Here is a 25,693-nt window from a genome sequence, read left to right as displayed (position 1 = left end):
CTCAAAGAAACCAAAGTTGAAGCGAGGCAGGCCAAGTTCCAGTGGGGACGTAGAGCCACAAAGAAGAAGAATGCAAGGATGTCATTCTGCATTTCTCTAAGTACTCTTTCAGGAATTCTCGGAGGGTGCTGTCCCGAGGATGTTTTCAAAGGTACTTCAGAGTATGCAAAGACTTCATCAAGCATTTCTCGAGACATTTGTTCAGTAAGTCCACCACGGATTCTTTAAGGACAATCGTATTGAAAACCCGCTTCAGCAGTGCATCAGAACTTCAGACGCACAAATCTCAAGAAGCAAGCTTCAAACAACAGTGCATTTTATTATTCTGTTCTTGCTCACTTGTAATAAGCTTAAAATATGAAGCTCAGGTGCGCTGGTTTTGTTTACGAAGAGATTTGTGCTTTCGAAATCGTGAGTAGGTGCCAAAGTCGGCCATTGTGGCGGCCATTTTGGGATTCTAACAAGTCTGTCCTTAAATGATATTTCTGAGGACTCATTCAGAAGATCATTCAAAGAATTCTTAGGAAATTCTAGAGAGAATTGCTACAGAAAAAATCCTATTATTTCAGAGACTTTCAGCCCTTGGCTGGTTCGTCTCTCCCTTCCAAGAAATTATATCGAAATTCCACCTCTAGAACTTCTTCAAACATTTCCCCATGGTTTCTTTCCGTAGATATATCAAATATTCCTTTAATGATTTTTTCAAGCAAGTCAAGTATTTCTCCAAAGGTTCTTCAAGGGTTCCTCAATTATTTCCTTACATAATTCTTTCAGAGATTTATCTTGGCATTTCCACAGGCATTCATCATTAATCTTGGCGATCTTTTAAAGATTTCCTAATTTTTTTTCCATGAATTCCTTTAGAAATTTCTAAAAGGATTCCTTCATAAATAACTACAATGATTTCTAGGAAAAAATTGATCAAGGATTCTTCAAGGAGTTTCTTTTAGGCTTTACTAAGAGATTTATCCTGGAATTCCAGAAAATTTCCAAAGAATCCTTCTGGGATTCCTACAGAAGTTTCTCTAAGCAAATCTATAAAAAATATTTTTTGAGAAGACTCTTTCATAATTCTTTCGAGAAACCTCTTGAAAAATCTTTCTAAGTTTCCATCAAGCATCTGAGTCAAGAATTTCTTCGCAATTTATTATTGATTCCTTCAGTAATTTCTCCAAAAAATCATGAAAAAATTTCTCTGAAGATTCCTGGTATGCGGTAAAAATCAAATAATTTCTTCAAAAGTTTCTCCAAGGATTCCTTCAGACTGTTTTGTTGATTGATTAATTTGTCTTTATTTAAGAGACTTTCAGCCCTTGGCTGACTCGTCTCTTGACTGTTTTGTCACTTTCTTAAGAAATTCTTTAAGAATGGCTAGACGCATCCTTTAATTGAATAAGGCAAGGCTATGATTTCATAGAGGATATCCATCGAGAATAATTCTTCAGGAATCACATCAAGAATTCCTTCGGGATTTTTTCAATTGATTTCATAACATCCAAAATATTAATCAATCATTTAACCATGTAAGCACTCCTTGTTTAATTTCTTTAATAATTTCTGCAATAATTCTACCGAGGATTTTGAGGAATTCTGCCAAAGTTTTATTCACAATTCTAAAGGAATTTCTTCAATTGCTGCCAAAACTCTTTGAGGAATTTTCCCAAAGATTTTTTTTATCTGTATTAACGAGATTTTCAGCCCTGGGCTAGTTCATCTCGGGACCCACGCTTTACTTTCCTTCCGAAGGAAGAACTCACATTTTGCGAGTTTGTCGGGAATGGGATTCGATCCCATGTCCTCGGCGTGATAGTCACGTGCTTTAACCATCACACCAGGTTCGCTCCACATCCAAAGATTTCTTTAGCAGTTTATCCAATAAATCCTCCTGCGATTCCTTAAAAGATACTTTCATAATTTATTCTATTGTTCTTTTAGAATTTCTTAAAAAGATTTCATCAAGCAATTCTCCGATAATTCCATTTGAAATTTCATGCATGATTCCCTCAGGAATTTCCTCAATAATTTTGTAAGAAAATCCACTAAAAAATGCGTTGGGAATTCTCTCATGCAAGGATTTTGTCATGTATTGCTACAATTACATGATTTTTTTTCCGAAGATTATTATACAAATTCCTGAAAAAAATCAATAGGAATTCTTTAAGGGAATCCTTTTTGCTAGAAATGCTTTGGAAATTCTACCAATAATCATTCCAAGGATTTAGGAATTCCTCCAATGATTACTTCAGAAATTCAAATAGAAGTGCATGAATTCTTTCAATAGTTCTCACAGAAATACCTCCAAGAAATTTTACTGGAATTCCTAAAAAAAATCGTTCCAAAATTTTTCCAAGGTTTCCATCAGGTTTTTTTTTCTATTGGTACCTTAAAGATTTCTTTAGCGATAACACCAAGGATTCTTCTAGTTTTTTTTCAAGTATTCCATGAGAAACTTCTCCAATAATTCTTTCTTGGATATCTTAAACGAATCATCTAGGAGTTACTCCAAAGACTTCATAACAAATTCCTTCAAAAGTTGCTCCAGCGATTGCTTTGGCAACTTATCCAAGCGTGTCTAAAGGAATTCCTTCAATAATATTTCCAAGAATTCCATAAAGAATTCCCTAAAGATTTCCAAAAAACGGTTTCTTTGCGACTACCTCACATAATCCCTTCAGAAATTTTCCTGAGGAATCCTTTAGGAATTCATTCAAGTATTTTTTTTTTAGAAATTTCTTCGAGCGTACTTTTTGCAATGCCTAAACAATTTTTGTAAAACCTTTTTCAAAGCTCACTTAGGAATTCCTTCAAGAATTTCATTAGATATACCTGCAGGGATTTCTTAAGAAATCCTTCCAACATTTGCTGTTGCTGTAGGAAATCGTTCAAAGATTCCTTAAACGATTTTTTCAAGTCCTCTTTCACAATTCATTCAAGAATCCTTCAAGAAAAGATTTACTCTTTCTCTCCAAGTATTCAAGAGTTTATCCAAGGATTTCTTCAAGATATGTTACAAAGATTTCTTCAGGGATTTCTCAACAAGTTTTCTTCAGACAATCCTACAAGGATGGACACTAGGGTGGCCCACATTTATATGGAAAACAAAAATTTCGAAAAATACCAAGTCTTACCTCCTGAATCAGTAGTTTTGGACTCCCAGAAGCTACGTTCAAAATTTGAGCGAAATCGGTTGAGCCTAAGGGGGCGCTCAAAACGCTTGAAGTTTGTATGGGAAAACTTGGCCAAATGTATGCAGAAATTTTAAGTTTTCGAATTTTGCCGCTAGGTGGCGCTGTAAGCGTTCAATAATCAAACCCTTTGGTATTATTGTAGGTGACTATATGCCAGAGAACTTTGTCGAAGACCGCGAAGTGATCCGATGACTGTGAAAAAAGTTATACCCTAGGCAAAGTGAGGCAAAGTATTGAGATTTCATTATTGATATTATTCCTTTACATGTATTGAAAAAATAACAATAAAGTTTATCCTCACTTTTCCTAGGGTATAACTTTTTTCACAGACGTTGGATCACCTTGCGGTCTTCGACAAAGTTGTTTGGCATATAGTCACCTACAATAATACCAAAGGGTTTGATTATTGAACGCTTACAGCGCCACCTAGCGGCAAAATTCGAAAACTTAAAATTTCTGCATACATTTGGCCAAGTTTTCCCATACAAACTTCAAGCGTTTTGAGCGCCCCCTTAGGCTCAACCGATTTTGCTGAAATTTTGAACCTAGCTTCTGGGAGTTCAAAACAACTGATTGAGGAGGTAAGACTTGGCTTTTTTGGAAATTTTTGTTTTTCATATAAGTGTGGGCCACCTTAATGGACACATACATTTCTTTAGGGAATCCCAAGGGGGATCCTACTAAAAATCCTCAATGGCCTCTTGCAGAAATTACTCCAAGAAAATCTATACGAATTATTTTAAATGTTGTTTTTTGTTTGTACAAAAGAATTTTAGAGTAATTCTTCGGAGTTTCCGCAATTGATTCCTTTGAGAAATGCTCAAACATCTTGTTTGATTCGATCGAATTTTCATTGGTGTTAAACTGATGTTGTTTCTTGAGTTCTTTCCTTGTCAAATATTTGACCCTGTGTACTTCAGGCCTTAGTAGTAAATATAGGAGTGCGTGAGTGGATCGAGATGAGACCTACCGCAACCAACACATATTTGTTTACTGAAACCTACTTGTGTCTTGTCTACATGCTATGCTACATTTCATCAAGTCCTTTTTTGGAGTAATTCTTCAAAAGTATCATCAAAGATGCCTCCATAATCCACTCAATGATTCTACCTGGAATACATCTTAGAATTTATCTAGAATATTCTTCAAAGATTCCTTTAGAAATTAATCCGAAAATTCTGGCAAGCATTTCTACAAGGATTCCTTCAGGAATTCCTCCAAGATCCCTTTAGAAAATCTCCCAAAGATACATTTAGATATGGCTCCAAGCATGATTTTAGAAATTCATCAAAGATATTTTTCGATGAGGAAATCCTGCAGGATCCCTCTTTGGAGAAATCACTACAGGAATCCTTGGCGAACTTCGTTATGGTTCATCTGAAAGATTTCTTTGAAGCACATAATCCTTGAAGTACTCTATGAAGGAATTCGTAGAGGTATTCCTGAAGGAATGCTTGAAGGAAATCCTACAATAAATTCTTGAAGGAATCCATTAAGGATTCTTTGAGACATTTTAGAAGAAATTCCTAAAGTAATCCCTGGAACAAATTCTGAAGGAAATCTTAGCTTAGAGGATTTTTTGTAGAAGTCCTTGATGTAACTGATAGACAAATGGTAAGAGTCTTACTTACCTTACCGGTCAGGCTAAGGCCGGGGTGGCCTCTACTGTACATAGTAGCCGCCTCCATTCCACTCGGTCCATGGCTGTTTGTCTCCAGTTCCGCACTCTGCGTAGGGTCCGCAGATCGTCCTCCACTTGGTCGACCCATCTAGCTCGCTGCGCTCCACGTCTTCTTATACCGGTCGGATGACTCTCGAGAACCATTTTAGTCGGGTTGCTATCTGACATCCTGATGATGTGACCCGCCCACCGTAGCCTCCCGATTTTCGCGGTATGGACGATGGTTGGTTCTCTCAGCAGCTGATGCAGCACGTGGTTCATTCGCCTTCTCCAAGTCCCGTCTTCCATCTGCACTCCGCCGTAGATGGTACGCAACACCTTCCGTTCGAAAACTCCAAGGGCGCGTTGGTCCTCTGCACGTAGGGTCCATGTTTCGTGCCCATAGAGGACGACCGGTCTAATCAGCGTTTTGTAGATGGTTAACTTCGTGTTACGGCGAACTTTATTCGATCGTAGAGTTCTGCGGAGTCCAAAGTAGGCACGATTTCCTGCCACAATGCGCCTCTGAATTTCTCTGCTGGTGTCGTTGTCGGCGGTCACCATTGAGCCCAAGTACACGAATTCCTCAACCGCCTCGATTTCATCACCGTCGATATGAATTCGGAGTGGCGGGCGCGGTGATTCCTCCCTGGAGCCCTTTGCCATCATGTACTTTGTCTTCGACACATTAATGACTAATCCGATTCGCCTGGCTTCACTCTTTAGTCGGATGTACGTTTCCGCCATCGTCTCAAATTTACGAGCAATAATATCAATATCATCGGCGAAACCAAGCAGCTGAACGGACTTCGTGAAAATAGTCCCACTCGTGTTTATCCCCACTCTTCTTATTACACCCTCCAAAGCAATGTTGAACAGCAAGCACGAAAGACCATCACTTGCCGTAACCCTCTGCGAGATTCGAAGGGACTCGAGAGTGTCCCTGATACTCGAACTACGCACATCACTCGATCCATCGTCGCCTTGATCAATCGTATCAGTTTATCCGGGAATCCGTATTCGTGCATAATCTGCCATAGCTGTTCTCGATCGATTGTATCATACGCCGATTTGAAATCGATGAACAAGTGATGTGTGGGCACGTTGTATTCGCGGCATTTCTGCAACACCTGGCGGATGGCGAACATCTGGTCCGTTGTAGCGCGTTCACCCATAAATCCAGCCTGATATTGCCCCACGAACTCTCTTGCAATCGGTGATAGACGGCGGCATAAAATTTGAGAGAGTATCTTGTAGGCAGCGATCAGTAGTGTGATCGCGCGGTAGTTCCCGCAATCCAACTTGTCGCCCTTTTTGTAGATGGGACACACGATACCTTCCATCCATTCCTCCGGTAATACTTCCTCCTCCCAAATCTTGGTAATGACCCAGTGTAGTGCTCTCACCAGTGCTTCTCCACCGTATTTTAGAAGCTCGCTTGGTAGTTGATCTGCTCCAGCGGCTTTGTTGTTTTTCAACCGGCGAACCTCCTACTCAATCTCTTGGAGGTCAGGGGCCGGAAGTCTTTCGTCCTGTGCACATACTCCTAGATCTGTTACCGCGCCACCTTCGGTGTTTGCAACGTCGCCATTGAGGTGCTCATCGTAATGCTGCCGCCACCTCTCGACCACCTCACGCTCGCTCGTGAGAATATTCCCGTGATTATCTCGGCACACGGCTTGTGGCACAAAGCCTCTGCGCGAGCGGTTCAGCTTCTCGTAGAACTTTCGTGTGTCCTTAGCGCGGTACAGCTCTTCCATCGCTTCGCGATCTCGTTCTTCCTGCTGGCGCTTCTTCATCCGGAAGACTGAGTTCTGCCTGTTCCGCGCCTGTTTGTAACGTGCCTCATTCGCTCTCGCACGGTGTTGCAGCACTCTCGCCCATGCTGCATTCTTCTCGTTTTTCAACTGTTCACATTCGCCGTCGTACCAGTCGTTTCTGTGATTCGGAGTCGCGAAGCCTAGTGCTGTAGCCGAGGTACTACCTATGGCGGATCGGATGTCCCTCCAGCCAACTTCAAGTGTAGCTGCGCCAAGCTGGCTCTTCCGTTGGTAGGGCCACTGTTAACTGCTGCGCGTAGTCTTGAGCCACTTCTACGTTACGAAGTTGCTCGATGTTGAGCCGCGGCGTTCGACTTCGACGCTGTAAGATTTGCGTTCGGAGTTTTCATTTCGGTAATAAGGGCCAAACCCCCTCAGCTGATTCAACTGATTTGACAGCAGTGAATACACACATGAAGAAGAAACTATTGTATAACACTTTGACAGACATAAAACCCTGAGCAAATACACGATGCACTGTCTTATCAGTTCGACTACCAACCAAGTGAGTTGCGTTTTATTAATAACAGAAGGAAGAAAGTTTCAGTGACGGCGAGGATAAAAGTGAAGTAGTGAAGTTTTGAGTGAAGGAAGAGTAGAGTAGCTAGAATCTGCGAACCTAGAAGTGCGGGAAAAAAGTAGTTGCTAGCCGGAGCGTCGTCGACGGTGTGGAAAAGGCCAACAGATAGCTTGGTGGAAACGGAGGTGCCATAACGACCATTGATTAACTGGGCTAGCTAGTATTCAATACCAAGGTGAGTGAAGGTCAAAAGGACTGTGTCGGAGTTTAATTGCTCAAGAGTGGATTGTTTTTAGTGAAATTTTGAACTAGTTGGAAAGAAGCCGCCTCAGAAGCCATTGTTTTCATTTTATTCGATTTAACTGATTTCGTTTGCTTTTGTGTCATTGTTATAACAGCCGGTCGGAAGCGACGCAGTTCGATTAGCCAGTGTCTTGCGCTGTTGGAGCGACACCAGTGGTTCCTGAAGGTCAATCGAGTGTGGTTGGTGATTTGAGGAACTCGCACGAAAGAAATCTCGTTTCGAGCAAACTTATTTCAAGTGCCGGGCCAGCGATTGACCACATGCGAAGGGACCATAACGGTGGGAAGTCTCGAGCTGCCATTCCGGTGCTTTTGGAGTGGATCGGAGCAAGCGCGTGCCGGACAAGCCAAACCAGGCGGCGCGGCGCAAACGGGATTTGGACTCCAACAACAAAGTAAAAATCATCAAGGTAGGACCTTTACATTTCTTTTGGTGGCATTTTTTTTTTGCATTGTGTATAGGTACTTAGCTGTGATATCTTTTTGCAACAGACATGGCGCTGATTGGAACAGTAGATCCCTATGTTCCCAATACGTCTTTCTCTAACTACGTGGAACACTTTGAGTATTTTTTTTCGGTGAACGCCATTACAGATGATAAGAAAAAGGATTTATTTATGAACTTGTGTGGCATGGCAGTTTTCAATGAGTTGAAACTGCTCTACCCTGCAACTGATTTGAAGACTTTGAGTTACGCAGAGATTACAAAGAAGCTAAAAGCGTTTTGACAGGGTTGAATCTGAGGTCGTTTTGCGTTACAAGTTCAGGTGTAGAATGCAAAGCCCATCGGAGTCAGGTGAAAATTATATCTTGGCGGTGAAATTGTTAGCTGAACAGTGCGATTTCGGTGAGTTCCGTGATTCCGCGATACGTGATCAGTTGATCTACGGCGTTTACGATAAGGATTTGCAGCGACAATTGTTGAACGAGGACAATTTGCTTTTGAAAACAGCTGAGAAGCTTATTAAAAATCGAGATCTTGTTTCATCTAGAGCGATGGCGATTAACGCGGAAAATGTGAACTCTGTTAGGTTTCGATTAGGGCGTCGGGATGCTAGATATGAAAGGCGATGTGATGTGTACAGAAGAAATGATAGGTCGCGGAGCCGAAATCGAGACCGTTATACGTGGAATGATAGAGGACGTTCTGACTTGGATCGTAGATCACCCCGTAAAGGACGGTATGCCAATTTCATATGTTTCTTTTGCAAGCAGAAAGGCCATGTGCAAAAAAATTGTTATCGCTTTAAAAACAGTCAGAGGGGCGCGGTGAATGCCGTCAAGGACGATGCGGATCGGGAGTCAGATTCAGAGAACGTACATGATTACTTCAAGCGGTTGAGAGTTGAATACGACACTGAGAACGAGTCTACAGATCTCGTTGGGGAGTCACCTGATCTCGGCCGACAGGGGGCAGATTAGACTCGTTGACAGAGACGAACGTCGGCGCAAGATGGCGCTTCTAAAGGCCGTGGAATCGAATGACAGGCGTGGAGCGAAAAGGCGGCGTGCGGTGTCCGAAGATGAACCACCCTTTCTAGGGTTTTCTCCACCGCCCCCAACTGGAAATGAACTACACCCTCAGGCGCTACGGTTCGGTTCCCCGATCTCGAAACGGAAGGCTATCCAAAATCCTGCGAACAACGAGAAAGAACTTAGGCGATCGTCTCGAGTGCCGAAGAAAATCAACGACAATATGTTCGTGTACTTTAAATAATCATTGAATTGTTCCGAAGTTTTAAATATGTTAATGATAGTTATTGTCATGATCAATGTTTGATTAATGAGTTCTGAATACATAGCTTTGAAGAATGATAGTTTTTAAAGTTGAATTCCTAGATCAATTTCATATTATATTTGTGATGTCGAGTTTCAAACTAAAGAGGAAAGGTATTGTAAGATTTGCGTTCGGAGTTTTCATTTCGGTAATAAGGGCCAAACCCCCTCAGCTGATTCAACTGATTTGACAGCAGTGAATACACACATGAAGAAGAAACTATTGTATAACACTTTGACAGACATAAAACCCTGAGCAAATACACGATGCACTGTCTTATCAGTTCGACTACCAACCAAGTGAGTTGCGTTTTATTAATAACAGAAGGAAGAAAGTTTCAGACGCGTGGTGATAACTGTCGAAAGTTTTGAGCGCATGCATACAGCGACTAAGTAGTGATCCGAATCTATATTCGCACTGCGGTATGTGCGGACGTTGGTTATATCTGAGAAGAATTTACCGTCGGTTTTCTGTTTGATAGTCGGGTGATCTCCAGGTGGCTTTGTGGATATCTTTGCGGGGGAAGAAGGCGCTGCAAAGTTTACGCATCGCTGGCCGTTATCATTCGATACGGCGTGCAGGCTGTTTCGCCCGATTACCGGTCTGTACATTTCCTCCCTTCCTACCTGCGCATTCATGTCGCCGACAACGATTTTCACGTCACGCGGCGAGCAACCATCGTATGTTTGCTCTAACTGCGCGTAGAACGCTTCTTTCTCGTCATCAGGTCTCCCTTCGTGTGGGCAGTGGACGTTAATGATGCTGTAGTTGAAGAGAGAGTTGCCTGCAAGTGGCTAATAGGGACTGCACTACGCGTAACCGTGATAATGATATGTACTGCAAAAGTTGTCCAAAACTTCTGTCTCTGTTTAGCAGATTGGTCATACTGAAATGCTTGTCTTGCCCAGGTTTTCTGCAAATCCAGGCAGTAAGACGCATAGGGAAGCGCCACAAGTTTTCCCGCAATAGCGCATAACACCCCGTACACCCCCTCGTACAAAGGTGCACAATTTGTCCATTCTCTTTGTCATCCCTGTGCGCCATGCAAGGATAAGCCTCAGACATACTCGAACCGAAAGCTTGTTACGTTCGCATCGCATCCCGAACGGAGATAGAATCTCGCTCGCCTCCTTTGTGTGCAGTCGAGTTAATCTACTTAAGAGCGAGCGTAACCTCAACACATCCATTCAAACATGCATGCGACCAAATGCGACGGAACCGGGAAATCGGTATCGGCAAAACATCGAATCCGCACAAACCAACCAGATGTTCGGTGTGTCGAACTGGTAATTTTATGCTCTGTTCCGGTGATATCCTGTTGAACGAACCCCGGGACGCGTAGGATATCGAAACTGTATGATACTTATAATTGCATTACGTACTGTGAATTGCGAACCCTCCCGGGTCGTGCGAGTTAACTATCTATTGGCACGAGTTGTTTTTTGTGATATTAAAATTGAGGACTAGATAACGGTTGTTTGGTCCGTGACCGCTATCGTCCCGAATGCCCCCTGGGAGGGTGTGTTACGTGATAAATGCGTAGGCTGGTAGCATGTTTCAAATTAGTCTCTCTCTTCCTCCCGATGAAGTCTTCTTCGATCGTTTTGACTGTCTCCCTAAAAAAACCTTCTCTTCGTCTAACAGAAAGAAGTATCTGTCTGACATACAAAAAGTTTCCTCCGCCGCACCGGTTAAAGTGGAAGCTCACTCAGCAGAATGGCTTTCCGACGTGTTTTCGTGTGTGCCCATAAATTACCTTTTTAGAGTCTATTGTACTCGGCGGTCGGTTACGTTCTTTATGCTACCTTCCATCCACCCCCTCCAAAAAGCGCATACTTTGATATGCTCGTTCGCTCGCTACCCACCCACCACAAACAACGTGTGTCATCGTAGTTGGCGGTGGCTGGGCTGGCTCGTCGAAAGAGGTTTGTCATCACGTCCCAAAGCCTACTGATGCCTTGCTGATGGCGAGGACGACAGCGGTCTTTCAACGATACGAGTTGCATAATGTAATAACGATGACGTCGTTGGGGTGGAAAAAGTGTAGCCCACACGCGTGATTGATATGATAGCTCGCTCAAGCCGTGCCGCAGCGTTAGTATGTATCCTACCTTTTGCACCATACATTGCATCAGGAGGGATCCTACCAAGTAGGCGCGGCACAATGTCTGCTGGAGACGGAAAAGCGCAGAATTTTGCCGGCCGGCACAAAACACATGGTGCAGAGCCGCGATTCCCGCGCCGTGTTTGTTATTGCACGTAAAAATAAACATTACGATCTTAAAACCATAGCAACCTAGTCGAACGCCAACATTTGGTTGGGTTTGAATGGGGTTACATATTGTGGCCGAAATTTACAATGCGGCAGATGGAAGCTTTCTTGCTTTGGGGCTTTGACTGAGGTATTGGTCTTGCAATGTGTGATAATTTGCTGAATTTAAGATATTTGAGATTTTACCAAAATTGCATCTTAGAGCTGGAACGAATCCCGGATCAGTCGGGAATCTTTTCGAGATGGAAAATTTCGCGACTTACATCAGTATAGAGTATCAAAGTACTTGGTACAGAATATATGAAGACAACTTCTGCAAAAATGTGGTTTAGTCAATAACTACTAAAGTGCTTGTAGAAACTAGCTTCATGGTAAAATGAATATCGCTTCTGATTCGTATGTAGAAGGTTATGGGTTTAATCCCCGGTCGGGGGAAGGTAAACCCACTTTGTATGTTATTGACTTAATATCCCAAGTAGCCAGAAGTTCCAATTCCCATAACAAAATCTACTACAGGGGATGGCCAAAATGTTTGGGATAGGCAACTTTTTTTTTCTCTCACAAAAAAATCAACAAGCTGTAACTTTTCATTAAGTGCATCGAAAATTCTCAAATTTTGACTGTTTATCAACCTATTATTTTTGCATCATTGGTACAAATGTGAGATCGATTGGTGAATTTTTCACAAAGTTAGAAGCATTCTGGTAAAACACTATTTTTTAGACAACACATTTTTAAACTGTCTGTGGTAGTTTAGTATTGATCAAGTAGGCCAAGAATAGTACTTAACTCATTGCTTATTGAACTGTCAAAAAGCGAGTACGGAACCCACCACAAAATGGCTGACGAGGATCGGATCCCTGAGAAGATAGCTGATGTTAATAAAGAAGATGAACAAAAACGAAGAATTAATCGAAGGAGAAGGACACTCGGAGGACCTAGGCAAGGAAGTTTCTACAAGTTCCATCAGCTGGCCCACGAAGTAATCCATTCGTTCAAGTGCACATGCGGCAAAATTTACCAACGGAACCCGAAGCTCCAGGTTTACATCTGGCGGATCAAAAGTGAAGTCCCAATAAAGTCCCTCATGGATAGCCTTCCCAAGTAACCAAAAGTTCAGATAAAACACGCTAACGCCGCTCATCACTAAAGTGCATAATTTCCAGACTATACCAAAGGTGTGTAACCCTTGCACATTCACAAAATCGTTAAATTCGCAAAAAAAAAAATTGTACAGCGATCTAGCTAGTGACCTTGGAAAACAAAAAAAAATATCGACATTTCGCATCTAGACGAGTGTACGAGCTGTTTTTGAGAATGTGTAACTGTAACACATTTTTGTGTGGTCTGGAAATTCTGCACTTATGAGTAGGGCTTACACATTTTAGTGCTGAGCGGTTTTACTGTGAAGGGTACTTTATAAGCTAAGCAGCTCGTTCGAGGTTGCTCATTAGCCTTCTAAGCAGCTTCATTTTTAAGTAATTTTGGAACTTGAAAGTTCACATAAGCACGCTGGATAGCCTTCTAAGCAGCTTCTGACAGAACTTTGACAAAATTCATGCAGAAACAAAAATGTGTTTTCCAGAATTTCTCAACCCCCGGTGGGTTTGTGCTTCATGTCTGGAAATTGCTTCTGATAATTAGATTTTCACACATGTCGCTGCTATGTAGATTTGAACTGGATCCTCCTGCGTGATAGCCTACCGTCTTACCGCTGCGCTGCTGAAGACACTTTACAAAGTCAAGCTAACTTCACTACTGTACAAATGTGCAAAACTAGCTGCCGACAGAAAATCGATTCAAGTCAGACTTTAGCTGCTGTTCACTCAATCGCAACTGTAGTACTGTGGTAGAGCGTAGGGTTCTCACGCAGCGACTATCAGTTCGAATCCGATAGGCGGCATTTTTTTTTTTGCTCAAGCCTAGTATTCATAGATTTGATGAATTCATATTTGTCTTTTATTCGTGTATGCCTAAACAGTTGTTTTCGGTAAAAGAAATAAATTTAATCTTCATTAAATCACAATGCTACTGAACTGAACTTTTATGAACTAGAAAGTTCCGACAAAGTTCCGAGTAGCATCTTAAGCAGCTTTAAAGTTCAGCGAAGTTCAGATAAAGTTCCGAATGGAACTTTCTGGCTGCTTAAGAGGCTAACAATGCGCCTTACCGGAACCCACCACACTGTCATATCTCGGAAATCAGTGAACCGAATTGAATGAAATTTTTAACGTTTATCAACAATATATTACTGGTTCGCTGATTTCCGAGATATGGCAGTTTAAAAAATTGTTGTCTAAAAAATAGTGTTTTACCAGAATGCTTCTAACTTTGTGAAAAATTAACCAATCAAACTCAAATTTGTACCAATGATGCACAAATAATAGGTTAATAAACAGTCACAATTTGAGAATTTTTATGCACTCTATCAAAAGTTACAGCATGTTGAACTTTTTTGTGAGAGGAAAAAAAGTTGCCTATCCCAAACATTTTGGCCACCCCCTGTATATAGTGTCACAATGTTCATATAGAATTCCAAATTGAATTGAGTTGAATTTCGAACTTTCTGACTACTTAGGAGGCTAACGATAATATCCTAAAGAGGAATTTAACTAGAATTGTGCTCATTCTACGAGTGGAGTGATGTAAAGCAGCTGGACTCGTATATCGACATGAGAACTCTCGAACCGAATGAAGTGATCGCCGTATACCTAATTGAATAGGAGACTCATCTCAGTCGATTCGATATTTGTCATCTAGCCAAGCTGCATCATGTCACTCCATTCGCAGAGTAAGAACAAATATCATACAGAAAATATATCAGAAGCATTATTCGCTTGCTGAATCAGTGTGTAGTACTGACGGTGGTAGCCACCGCGTAATGGTTAATCCAATGGCCTCTTCAAGCATATTTTTGAGTAATAATCCAGAATTCTTCAAAAGATCTTACCAAGAATTCTTTTAAGAATTTCTCCATATTTTATTTAAATAACTTTTTGAGAATTGCTTCACAAACATTTCCAAGAAATTCTGAAAAAAAATATGAATTTCTCCGGTAATTCTTGGAAGGCCTATTTCGGAATTTTCATTCCAGGGTTTCTTCAGAAATTTTCTCCATATTTTCCAAGCAATTCTTCCAAGAGTTGCTTCAAACATTCTTCTAAGATTCTCTTGGGAATTCTTCAAAGTACTACTCCAGGAATTCTTCCAAGAATTTTTCCAGAAATTCTTCTAAGGTTCCCTTCTGTAACTCTTTAACCTTCTGAACCCAAATAATTTTGGCGAAGCAGCCGCGGACACGTTTTGTTCCTTTCAGAAATCGTCAAGAAAAAATCCCAGAATTTTTCCAATTTTTCAAGGATTTCTTTAAGAATGCTTCTGAGGATTTGTCTACGAACTTTCGCAAGTATTCCTTCAAGAGGTTTTTGCCTATAAAATTTGCAACAATTCTTGTAATGTTTTCTCCAGCAAGTCTCTTAATTGAATGTTCGATAATTCTTTAAAACCTTGTCCAAAAATATTTCCAGGAAATTCGAAAATTTCCAAGTTTTTTTCAAGAATTTCTTGCAATTTTTCCAAGAATTCTTCTAAAATTCTACAGAAATTCTACTAGGGGTTTCCTAAAAAATAATTCTCGATCAAATGTTCGGTAGTTCTATGAAGGATTCGTTCAGAAATTCATTCAAAGATTATTCTTTCAAGAATTTCTTCAAAAAATCTTCCACCATCTTTTTAGGAAGCCTTCGTTCTCGGAATTTTTCAAAGATCTTCAAAGAACTTCTCCTGACATACTATCAAAAATTCGTCCAGGAAATCGTTTAAGCGTTCGCCTAGTAGTTTACCCATGAACTCATCCAAATTAATAAAATGATTCCTCCAGGAATGTCTCCTTTGATTCATCATGTAATTTTCCAAGGTTCTTCTTGAATACTTTTTTACAATTTCTTGCAAAAAACTATTGCATAAATTTCTCCACATATGTTTTGTTCAAGAGTATACTCTAAAATGGAATTCCTTGAAAATATATTACTTACTTCCAGTAATTCTTCGACTTATCTCTACATGTATCCTTTCTAGGATTTCTACAGAATTTCATTCTAGGATTTTCTCAGAAATTGTTTCACAGATTCTTGTAGGCAAGCTTTTGAAGATGTTGTTAGGAATTATTGCAAGAATTTCTCCGGAAATTTGTTCAAGGATTTTATCAGAAATTCTTGCGGGGATTTTTTTTTGAGAATTTTTCCAAGGACATCTTTGAGATTTCTTTCATTTTATCTTAAATTCTGCAATGAATTTCGTCAGAAATTCTTGTAGGATTTTTTTAGAAGTCACTGAAGAAATTATAGAGGAATCTTCGGAAGTATTTTTGTTGGGATTTTTGAAGAAATCCTTAAAGGAATCCTTTGTAAGAATTAGTAGCGGTTTTTCAGGGAAAATCCGTGGACGTATTCAAGTAATTATTTCTGGAATCTTAGAAGAAATCTCTGGAAGATCCCCCTTGAAATTTTTTTGCAGCAATCCATGGGAGAACTCTTGAATATATACTAGGAGAAAGCATAAAAAGAAGGGGTTGGAGGAACTCCTGGAGAAATCATTGGAGAAATTACTGGAATAATCTTCAATACAGTGCTTGGAGAAAGTCATGAAGTAGATCCTGGCACAAATTCTGGTGGAATACTGCTAAATTTCCAGATAAAGGAATCCCGGAGTAGGTTTTTGATTTTTTTTTGGAAATGTTTCTGAAGAAGTTTCTCTTCCATCTTGAAAGAATATGAATTCCTGGTAAAAAAGACAAAGAACTTCTGGGTGAATCTCAGTAATAAAATAATACTTGAAAGAATTCTTAGAAGAATTCTCTGAAGTCTTTCTGAAGGATTCATTGGAAGATTGCTCAGAGGAATCTTTGTAAATACTCGGATAAACCCTCTAAAGAACTGTACCTTTTTTTTCGCCCTATGACCCATAGGGTGGAATTAAAAGGTAGAAAACTGATTACACTCATTCGAAGAGGGTATCCTGTTTAGAGGGTTCGAAAAGTCGGTACAAGACTTTTAAGAAGCCCCGGAATAATCATTGGAAGAATTCGTAAAGAAGTGTTTGAAGGTTTCCTAGAAGAATTTCTGAAGGAGTCTTTGAAGATTTTCTGTAGCCTCGTAAAAAATGAAGGGAGCTTAAAAAAATGGTTGGATTTTTTTGTTTGAAAAAATCTTACAGAAACATCAGATTTTGGAAAAATCCTGAAGAAACCCCTTTAGAAATGCATGGATGAGGCTTTGGACAACTTATTGGAGGAACTCCTTAAGAAACCCTTGTAGTTATTTCTGCAGAAATTCAGTACAGAAGGAAAGCAAGGAAGGAAGGAAATTTTGATAAAAAAAAACTGATCAAATCGTTTTGATTTCAAGAATTACTAGAAAAAGTCCTGGAGAAAATATTTTGAAAATATCCTTGAGAAATCGTTGCGTTGGAAGACCTTCTAGATGCTTGGAGTAATCCCAAAATGATTTCCAGAAGGAATTTCTGGAGCAGTCCCTAGAGAACTACAAAAAATTCTCGGAGAAACTCCTATAAGAAATAGCTCTAGAAAATCTTACATAAAATTCTGGAGGAACTCTGTCATAAATTCCTGGTGATATTGCTGGAAGAATTTTTGGCGAACTCCTGAGAAAGTTTCTAGGATAACTCCTAAAATAAGTCCAAGGGAAGTCCTGGAAGATCTTCCGGAAGAATTACTGTCTGTTTGAACTGGCGGAGGAACATCGGGAAGAATTTCTGGAGAATCTTCTGAAAAGGTTTTCGCAAGAATACTTAGGAACTTTTCGCAGAGGAACTTTTGAAAGTCATTCTGGAGCAATTCTTGTAAGAATACCCAGCGAGCAGCGCTACTAGGAGAATTACTGGAAGAATGATCATAACCAGTTCTAGATGAGAATTTCCGGATGAACTCTTCAGGGAATTTCTGAAAGATCTGCATTTTTTTTTTGCTGCAACGCTTTGAAGTTGTGTGCATTCGAGCACTTGACACTAAAGAAGTGTGTTAGTCGCAGATGAAATAGGCCTCTCTGTCTTAAGATAATCACAGTAGTGGAACTAAAAGGAATTTGCTCGTGCTTTCTAGTTATTCTTTAAAAGTTATGCATTTTTAATTTTCCTTTTGCAAAAGCGAACTAATAGTGAAGTGTTATATTTTAACTATATAGTGTTTCAAGTGAAAAAGTTCTATCAAAAGCTCAAATCATGTGTATCAGTGGAATCGAGTTTAGTTCTGTGCCTTCAGAGGACGGGGATGGTCAAGTGGCTCCGTAGCTTGGAGGAAAGAAGCGCCCGTCAAGCAAATTGGGGGACGTGGGTTCGATTTCCATCGGAGCACGTGGATTTCTTTTCATAATTCAAAATTCAATTTGTTTATCAAACATGTGTATCTGTTGCGTGTATGAATGTCAGAGCACTCAAACGCTATAAAATTTGATAATAAGGTTGCACTATCATAAACTTAAGAATTATGAAGGAATTCCAGGAGGAAACTTGAAGGAACTACAGGAGGATCAATAAGGAAACTTCTGAATGAATCTCTGAAAGAACTCGTGGAGAAATCCCTGAAGTACTGAACGTATCCCTGAAGCAACTTCTGTAGGAATCCCTGATGGTTCATAAATCTCTCTTACAGGAATCCCTGTAGAAACTTGAAGGAATTCTAGGAAGAATCCTTGAAAGAATGCCAGGAAGAATCCTCGAGGAAATCCAGTAGGAATGCCTGCAGAAATTGCCAGAGGAATCCCGAAGGAGTTCCAGGAGGTATTCTTGAAAGACTACAAGAGTCCCCCTTCTTTCCTGGAAAGGGGAAGGATTTCTAGAAGAAAGAATTCCTGAATGTAATTCTGGATGAATTCTTGAAGGAACTTTATTAAGAGGTTATATATTCTTGAGAATGATGTGTTAAATTTTCATAGAGATCCAAGCAGTAGAAACAAAAATATAGTGTTTTGAGCCTAGAATAGTCACAGGAGCGTAGTATAAACTTGAAACTTCAGCTTGAGCTTGATCAACTACCCGTGGATACTACTCCAGTATAGCCAGACCAGCTACTCTCACACAAGCAATCAATGACATATTTACCAGGGACTAAGCAGACATCTTAAGTGTGTGAGTGTCGATGATCTTCTATTTTTAAGCGACAATGGCGCCTGCTACCTCAGGTTGCAGGACAATGTGGGGAAGAGGAAGGAAGTGATTATCGCAATCGTTTGTATCCACAGCAGACCGAATATACCTCTGCGTGTGCACAAATTCATGCGAATGTCAGAGCTTTGGTGGAATATGGTTGACAGAGGGTTCACACATTAGTGCGGGGATGCCAGGTGTAAGGTGATACTGATATATTAGGAACATAATGCGGCACAGTTCGCTCGTAGGCGTTATATGATAGATTGACACTGTGCTGTGAAAGTTGGAAGGAAGGGAAACGGATTTTTCAACCCGTTCCTGTTCTAGCGATGGCTATGATGTAAGTGTAGCTTATCTGGGGATACTGGAGTTGCAATTACGAGCGGTCAATCAAGCTCATGTTTTTCTTATGAGCAACAAATATTTCACATATTGTTGGTGACCTAGCTATCGTGCAACATAATGTGCAAGTCTGACATCTATCACCTATTTTATATGTAAACTGACCATAAATTTTTCTACCACTCATCTGATTACGCCCATTAGCACTCGTTCCCTTCCGTGTTGTATAAATTAAAGGAGCTCTCCGGTTTGGTATAAACATAACAATTTTACGCTGACCACGCCACACTATTTTGATTACGTTGGCTTCAACTTAACTGATTCGAATTAACTGGACTCCCTTCCTAATCCCAAACCGGAGCTTGACGTGCCTTCAACACTAATTACAGCCCTACATCTAAATTGTTCCCAACACGCCGGTCTAACCCTGCGGCAAAACTAGTTAACTTTGTTTTTCGAAAATGATTATCAACCGATTTCCCCCGAAAAAAAAGCAAGGAAAATGTGTAATTTCTTATTTGCGTGACACCCAGACCGTCATGTTCCTGTTTTTGTATGCTAAACAGAACGTGGGCGTCACGGGCAAGTTCATGTGTGGAGTTCAAAATCGTGGTTTCGTCAGTCAACGACGCCGCGTAGTCATAGTCATCACCCCGGTAGCGGCGACGTCATAAACTGTTGTTTGACCCACCCCTGCACGATCGTCTAGCCCTGTCGACGCCGCCATCGTCGTGCATAAATGGGCAAAAACGGTCCTGTTCTAGGCCGTTGTTGTTGGCGTAGGGTTACCATATTCTTTCCTACTCCTCCACGAAGTTTCGGTCATGACAAGCGTGGCAACCCTACCCTGAACTCCGCGCAATTCAACCCGTCGTTCTTCATAAACAGTGTTCAGGAAGGGATATGTTAATTTGTTTATTTGTTAGACAGCTCCCTGGTGGGGGATGCAGGCACCAATAATAAGTACCATAAAACAATACAAAACGAACAAAAAACCCGACAAATGCGAGCGGAAAGTTGTAAATTTGTCGCTGTTATTATAGAAGCGAAAGAAGCGATAAAACGTCCCAAATGGATTGAAGAAACTGTTGTAACAACCAAAATAATCGCTTCAAACTAGACTGCCAGGAATCGAAGGGGGCGCGGAAAGTTTGTGGTTTTCTAATCATGGCCAACTGCACATCGCTGGCAGGCGGCACCCCTCCTCGATTTGCTTGCGTTTTAAAAACCACGTTAGAAAGAAGGTTGCTGCGATGACGAAGCGCCGACGATATTTGGGTTCGGGAAAGGTGAAATTTAGGTTATTTCTCCAATTAACAAAGCATTGTGCTCCGCTCAATGTCATAATTCCTCTATCGTTCGGTTTACGCAATACTTGGCCGGAGAATTGGATCAACGATTCGATGAATCGAATATGCCCGCACGCATCGAAGGGAAACTTTCCACTAGAATGATAACGAACAAAAATGGCATCGAAATAGAGAGAGAAAAAAATAGCTGGATAAAAGTGGTATCTGCGTGTGATGTTTCCCTTGCATACCACAGGCAGACAGACGTAACACTTAGAACAAATTCTTGAAAAAGCATCACGAACGCATAACCACCCAATGCCAATCATGCTATGTTTGGCCGAACAATCACTAGGTGGCAGTAGTAAGCAAACGTCAAACAAGAGTAAAAGCGATGTGAGCGCCACGACTAGTTAATCAACCACCTCCCGAATATTTGAATCAATCGTTAAAAGGTGATCGATGGAGAGGAAGCTGAGTGTGACGTCTGTTTCTCTGTGCCACTACGATACGACTGTGCGCCGTATCTCGTCGTTTGCACAGAGATATCATTCCAGGTATATAGACCGACGGACCGTTTCAATTTGCCTAAATAAATTGAAAGCGCTTAGAATAATATTGGTACGAAAAAAAAAAAGTGCAACGCAACTGTTCGTTCGGTTCTCTGTTTTTAGGCTGTTTTTTTTTTCTTTCGGTCGATGCACTCAGCTGCAATCGAAACGAAATGCAAGAACCGTGACAAATTCCTGCTGTCTGTCTGCTTGTGAGAATATTCATCAGCCAACAACGATACCGGGGTCGAGAGTTTCTGTTTTGGTCGTTTTTATAAAATATATAATCTGTGGCATCAAACAGAAATGGATTAATACACCTGGTGAATTGCGGAGCCTTTTCTGGCTAGCTAATCATGGAGACTATTCTATGAGTGCAATTAAGCGATTATGGCATTGAAATATGTTTATCTCAAGCTATGAGGTCAAGCTAAGTCAAGTGTTATATGTTTTTCTTTATTAGAGAGATTTTCAGTCCGAGGCTGGTTCATCTCTTACATCATGTGTTTAGTCTTATGAAATCAAAAATGAAAGTGATCTGAAAGGACTGTTAGATCACTATACGACTTAGAACATTATCATTTACGATATGATACGTAGATTGTTGAGATATAATTGGTTATACACAGTACCGAAATATGTAGTTAAACTACATTTACTGTCGAATGAATCCCATCTTGGGCGCATTTGGTAAATATATTTCGTATCAAGCATAAAATAAAAGCCGATTATTGCGCATTTCCCCTTTCGCAGTTAGTATAAGTGCGGGATCGTGAATAAAACTGCGATTTTGCATCGAATCGTTTCGGTGTCTTCTGCGCACTTATTCAGCACCTTGTAATGCATGAGTGCGCAGAAGACACCGACACGATTCGAAGCGAAATCGCAGGTTTATTCACGATCCCGCACTTATACTAACTGCGAAAGGGGTCCTGTGGGGGTGGGAAATGCGCAATAATCGGCTTTTATTTTATGCTTGATACGTCCACTAGGTGGGAAATGCGCAATAAGTTCCTACTCACGTTTTTGAGAGCAATGATGTTAAAGCATGAACTTTTTCTATTTTGCGCCTTCATCGCCTTACCATATCCAACATTTTAAACCAATATCGTTCCTTTTTGCTGAACGTTTCTTTTTCTTAGTTACCTCTGGAACAGAACAAGCATCCTTGCAAGCATTATAGGTACTTTGTTATTGTCATCTCAATATGGAAAGATGTAGAGTTGTTTTTTTTATAGATCCATGAATTGTTGGGATTCCTGAAATTTATAAGTTATAAGCATATAAGCTGTAGATTTCCTGCCGGAATTCTTCCAAGGATATCTCAGGGATTTCTCCAGGTATTTTTAGAGATTCTACTATAATTTTTGTTTTGGATTCCTACAAGAATCCCAATTGAAACCCTTCCTAAATTCATGGTGTGATTCCTCCAGGAATTCTTACTGAAATTACTCCAGATATTTCTATTCCTTCAGATATTTCCCTAAGAATTTTCCATTCCTCATGGGATACCTCTAGAAGTTTTTTTTTTGCTTCAGAACTTCCTGCAGAACTTTTTGCTGGAGTTACTACAGGAGCTCTTCCAGGAATGTATCCAGAATTACTCCGTGGATTTTTTCATGATTTTTTCTAGGTATGTTCCTAGTTATTCTATCAGGAATTTTTACTGGGATTCCTTTAAAAATTCTAACGGGGATTCATCCTTGGATTTCTCCGGGGATTCCTATAGAGATTTCTTTTAAAAAATCTCTATGGATGCCTTCAGCTATTTCTTCGGATCGGGAGTTACTCAAACAGTCTGTTTAGGATTTTTTCAGGGGATTTTTACAAAAATCCTTAAAATTTTTCCCTATAAATCTACCTCTATGGATTTTCCGGTATTCCTCTTGAGATTCCTCCAAGATTTCCTCTTGGCATTCCTGCAAGAACATATCGTGGTATTGCTTCAGTATTTCAATATTTCTCTTGTGTCTTCTTCTGGAACTGCTGCAGAGATTTTACTAGAAATTCTTGCTGGGAATTGGGTTCTTTAGGGATATCCAGATTATTGCATAATCGGAATCTCCGTCCAACAGTTAGTCGAAATCCAAAATTTCATCATTTATAGTGCCCGGGAACTATTTTTAAAATGCATTTAGAGTTTGTATGGGGAAATTTTTTTATTCGGGACGAATTGTCATTTTATCGAATGAACTGTCATTCTATCCACAAAAATTAAATTTGTTTTGTTTATTTAATTATCAAAACAAAGGAATTGGATCGAAATAAAATCACGTTATACTCAGAAAAACAAGCTCTTTCCATTAGGCTAAAGAAAATGGCAATATTTTATTCACTAAACAACAATTCTCCTGAAATTCATGCTAGAATTTTTCAAACCCTTTCTGCTGGGATGCCGCCAGGAATTTATCCTGGAGTTTTTTTTCTGTTTTTCTAGGAGTTCCTGCGTGAATTTTTCTTATAATTTCATCTTGAATCCCAACATATCTTTAGAGATTTCCATGGGAATTCCTCCAATTATATTCTTTTGGAATTACTAGGATCTAATGATACCTCTAGGTAAATTGTCAAAGGGATTCTTTCAAAAAAACACTATTGGAGTTGAATCCAGGATCTCTTCTAGAGGTTTCTATATATATTTTTTTACGGTGTTCCTTTAGTAATTTCTCTATGGTTTCTTCATATCATTGCTCGCAAAAGCTCTCTAGGAATTATTCCAGGGATTCCTCCAGTCATTTTACCTGTACTTTAATCTAGGATTTCTCCAGTGATTCCTCTTGGGATTTATATTCTTCCGCGGGGTTTCTGCTAAAGGTTATTTCAAGGATTCTTCCATGAATTAACTCCTGGGATTCCTTTTTAGGAATTGAGATAACTGTTGTCATTCGTTAAACGTACTTTTGCATTACTGGCGTAACCGATCCCATTGTATGAAACAAATACGCACCAGGGAACGTTTTTGACTTGGATACATTGTAATTTAAAATGGAAAGACGGAAAGGGAGTCAGCTCAGGCAATACGAGTTATAACGTACTTGTCGATCTGATGTTCGTTCCTGGTCAAAATCCTGGAAAATGAATAAATCGACTACTTTAATCATTTTTCTTGTCATTACCAATAAAATGCCTTGCAAGCATCGTAGATGCATTATAAGTATAAAAGCGGCCAGGCCTGTTATGCAGTGCCATTAAATACAATGAAGCTAATCCACAGAACGGCGACAACTCATCAACCGCTCCTTACAGTATTTGTTATTAGATATGATGCTAAAATGTTGGGAGTGACGTAGCTAAGAAAGTTAATGTCACTCCATTGAAGTTCTTCTTCTGGGAATGGAGCAGGCTTAAGCGCCATTGTTCGCTTCCTGAAACGAGATAAACAATGTGATGATTCGCCGGCTATATTATGTTATCCGTATTACAAGTAATTGATTAACTAACATATTTGTATTTTTTCGTCGGCATTTCTATTTTCGTTTTAAAAACCCATTTATTTTATACTTGTCAATCGATAAAAACGCACTGCATTGAGAACTGTGTACACCGCAACCAAACGTTTCGCAAGCTGGTATGCGAGCCGAAGATGGTGTTGTTAGTGGCTGACTGCAACATTCTCTTTTGTCGTTTTTCTTTTTCAACCTGGGTTTGGAACTGGATTGACGGAAAATGAGTAAAAAAAAGGTGAAACAAATTGCAGCGCAAAAAACAGCTTTAGTTTCATTTGAAGAGAATTAATTTGGCTGATCAGAGGGCAATGGAATCCGTTTCTGTTATTGGCGAATGCCACATCAATTCATCAATTAGAATTTGGTGATGAATTTGGTGAGTTCGTTCTGATTTGAACTGTGTAGCTGTGCATCACAATCACGATCATGATGAACACTCCTTCTGGGATTTTGACTATGTATAGCGCATTTAGTTCACCACTGGACTATCGCACTAGTTTTCACGAGTGCGAAAACGCTAATAAAAGTGCGCGATTGCATCAAATCAACTCGGTGTCTTCAGAGCACTTGTTCTCCATAGATTGAAGAAATAGTGCGCCGAAGACATCAACCTGATTTGATGCAATCGCGCACTTTTATTTACGTTTTCGCACTTATAAAGTCGCAGTTCGCAGTCCAGTAGTGAACTAAATGCGGTATAATATACGAATTTTATTATACGTACTTGGGGAAGGGAACACTTTGTTTTTTTTTTCTCGTTCCAGAGAACGAGTAATAGCTCTCCCGCCAGCCTAAGCTTTCGAGCCTGGACATTAGGGTTAAATTCGTATGTCCCATCCCAGGAAAAGAGCATCGACGGAGTAACATTACCTTTCTTAGCAAAGCCACTTCCAACGTATTTGCTTTACATTTATACTACAAACTATGCTGAGCGGTTGGTACGAGAAGTCTGATAAGGGGGGAAACCGTCAACATGAAGTTACTGTTCATAGCCAAAAGAACTATTATGTTACTTGGTACTACCTCAGTTACGAAGCATGCTATAAAAACAGTATACCCGAGCAGGAACGAATAACTACCACATAACTGCAGCATACCAAAGTCACGTATCATACCAAAACAAAATAAGGTACACCGGGGCAAGATGGAACAGCGGGTTAACATGATGTTGTCCAATGATAGTAAACAGCTTGAATGCCATAACACATAGTTTTTGATTCAAACAATCTTTTGTCGAAAGAAAAATTTCCAAATTGCATTAAAATCTATTTCAAAACTTCGTGTTTTATCTTGCCCCACCCATTTCAACTTGCCCCGGTGTACCTAATTGATTAATAATCGAGGTAGTAAAAATAACTTAT

General features: G+C 40.1%; 1 protein-coding gene and 1 long non-coding RNA gene across 3 annotated transcripts in view; both read left to right on the top strand.

Moving 5' to 3' along the window:
* Positions 1 to 25,693, top strand: part of LOC109622561 (lachesin) — a 76,105-nt gene that overhangs the window by 30,976 nt on the left and 19,436 nt on the right. The window lies entirely within an intron of this gene.
* Positions 6,993 to 9,308, top strand: LOC115257612 (uncharacterized). Of its 2 annotated transcripts, none has more exons than XR_009998107.1 (3): positions 6,993 to 7,423; positions 7,587 to 7,901; positions 8,867 to 9,308. It is a non-coding gene; the product is annotated as an uncharacterized LOC115257612 (long non-coding RNA). The 2 variants fall into 2 exon arrangements; XR_003893239.2 differs by lacking the exon at positions 8,867 to 9,308 and adding an exon at positions 7,984 to 8,205.

This window comes from Aedes albopictus, chromosome 2 (assembly GCF_035046485.1).
Source record: "Aedes albopictus strain Foshan chromosome 2, AalbF5, whole genome shotgun sequence".
NCBI classification, from domain to species: domain Eukaryota; kingdom Metazoa; phylum Arthropoda; class Insecta; order Diptera; family Culicidae; genus Aedes; species Aedes albopictus.
Note: the sequence above shows the minus strand (reverse complement) of the source record. Positions and strands in the feature narration are given on the sequence as shown.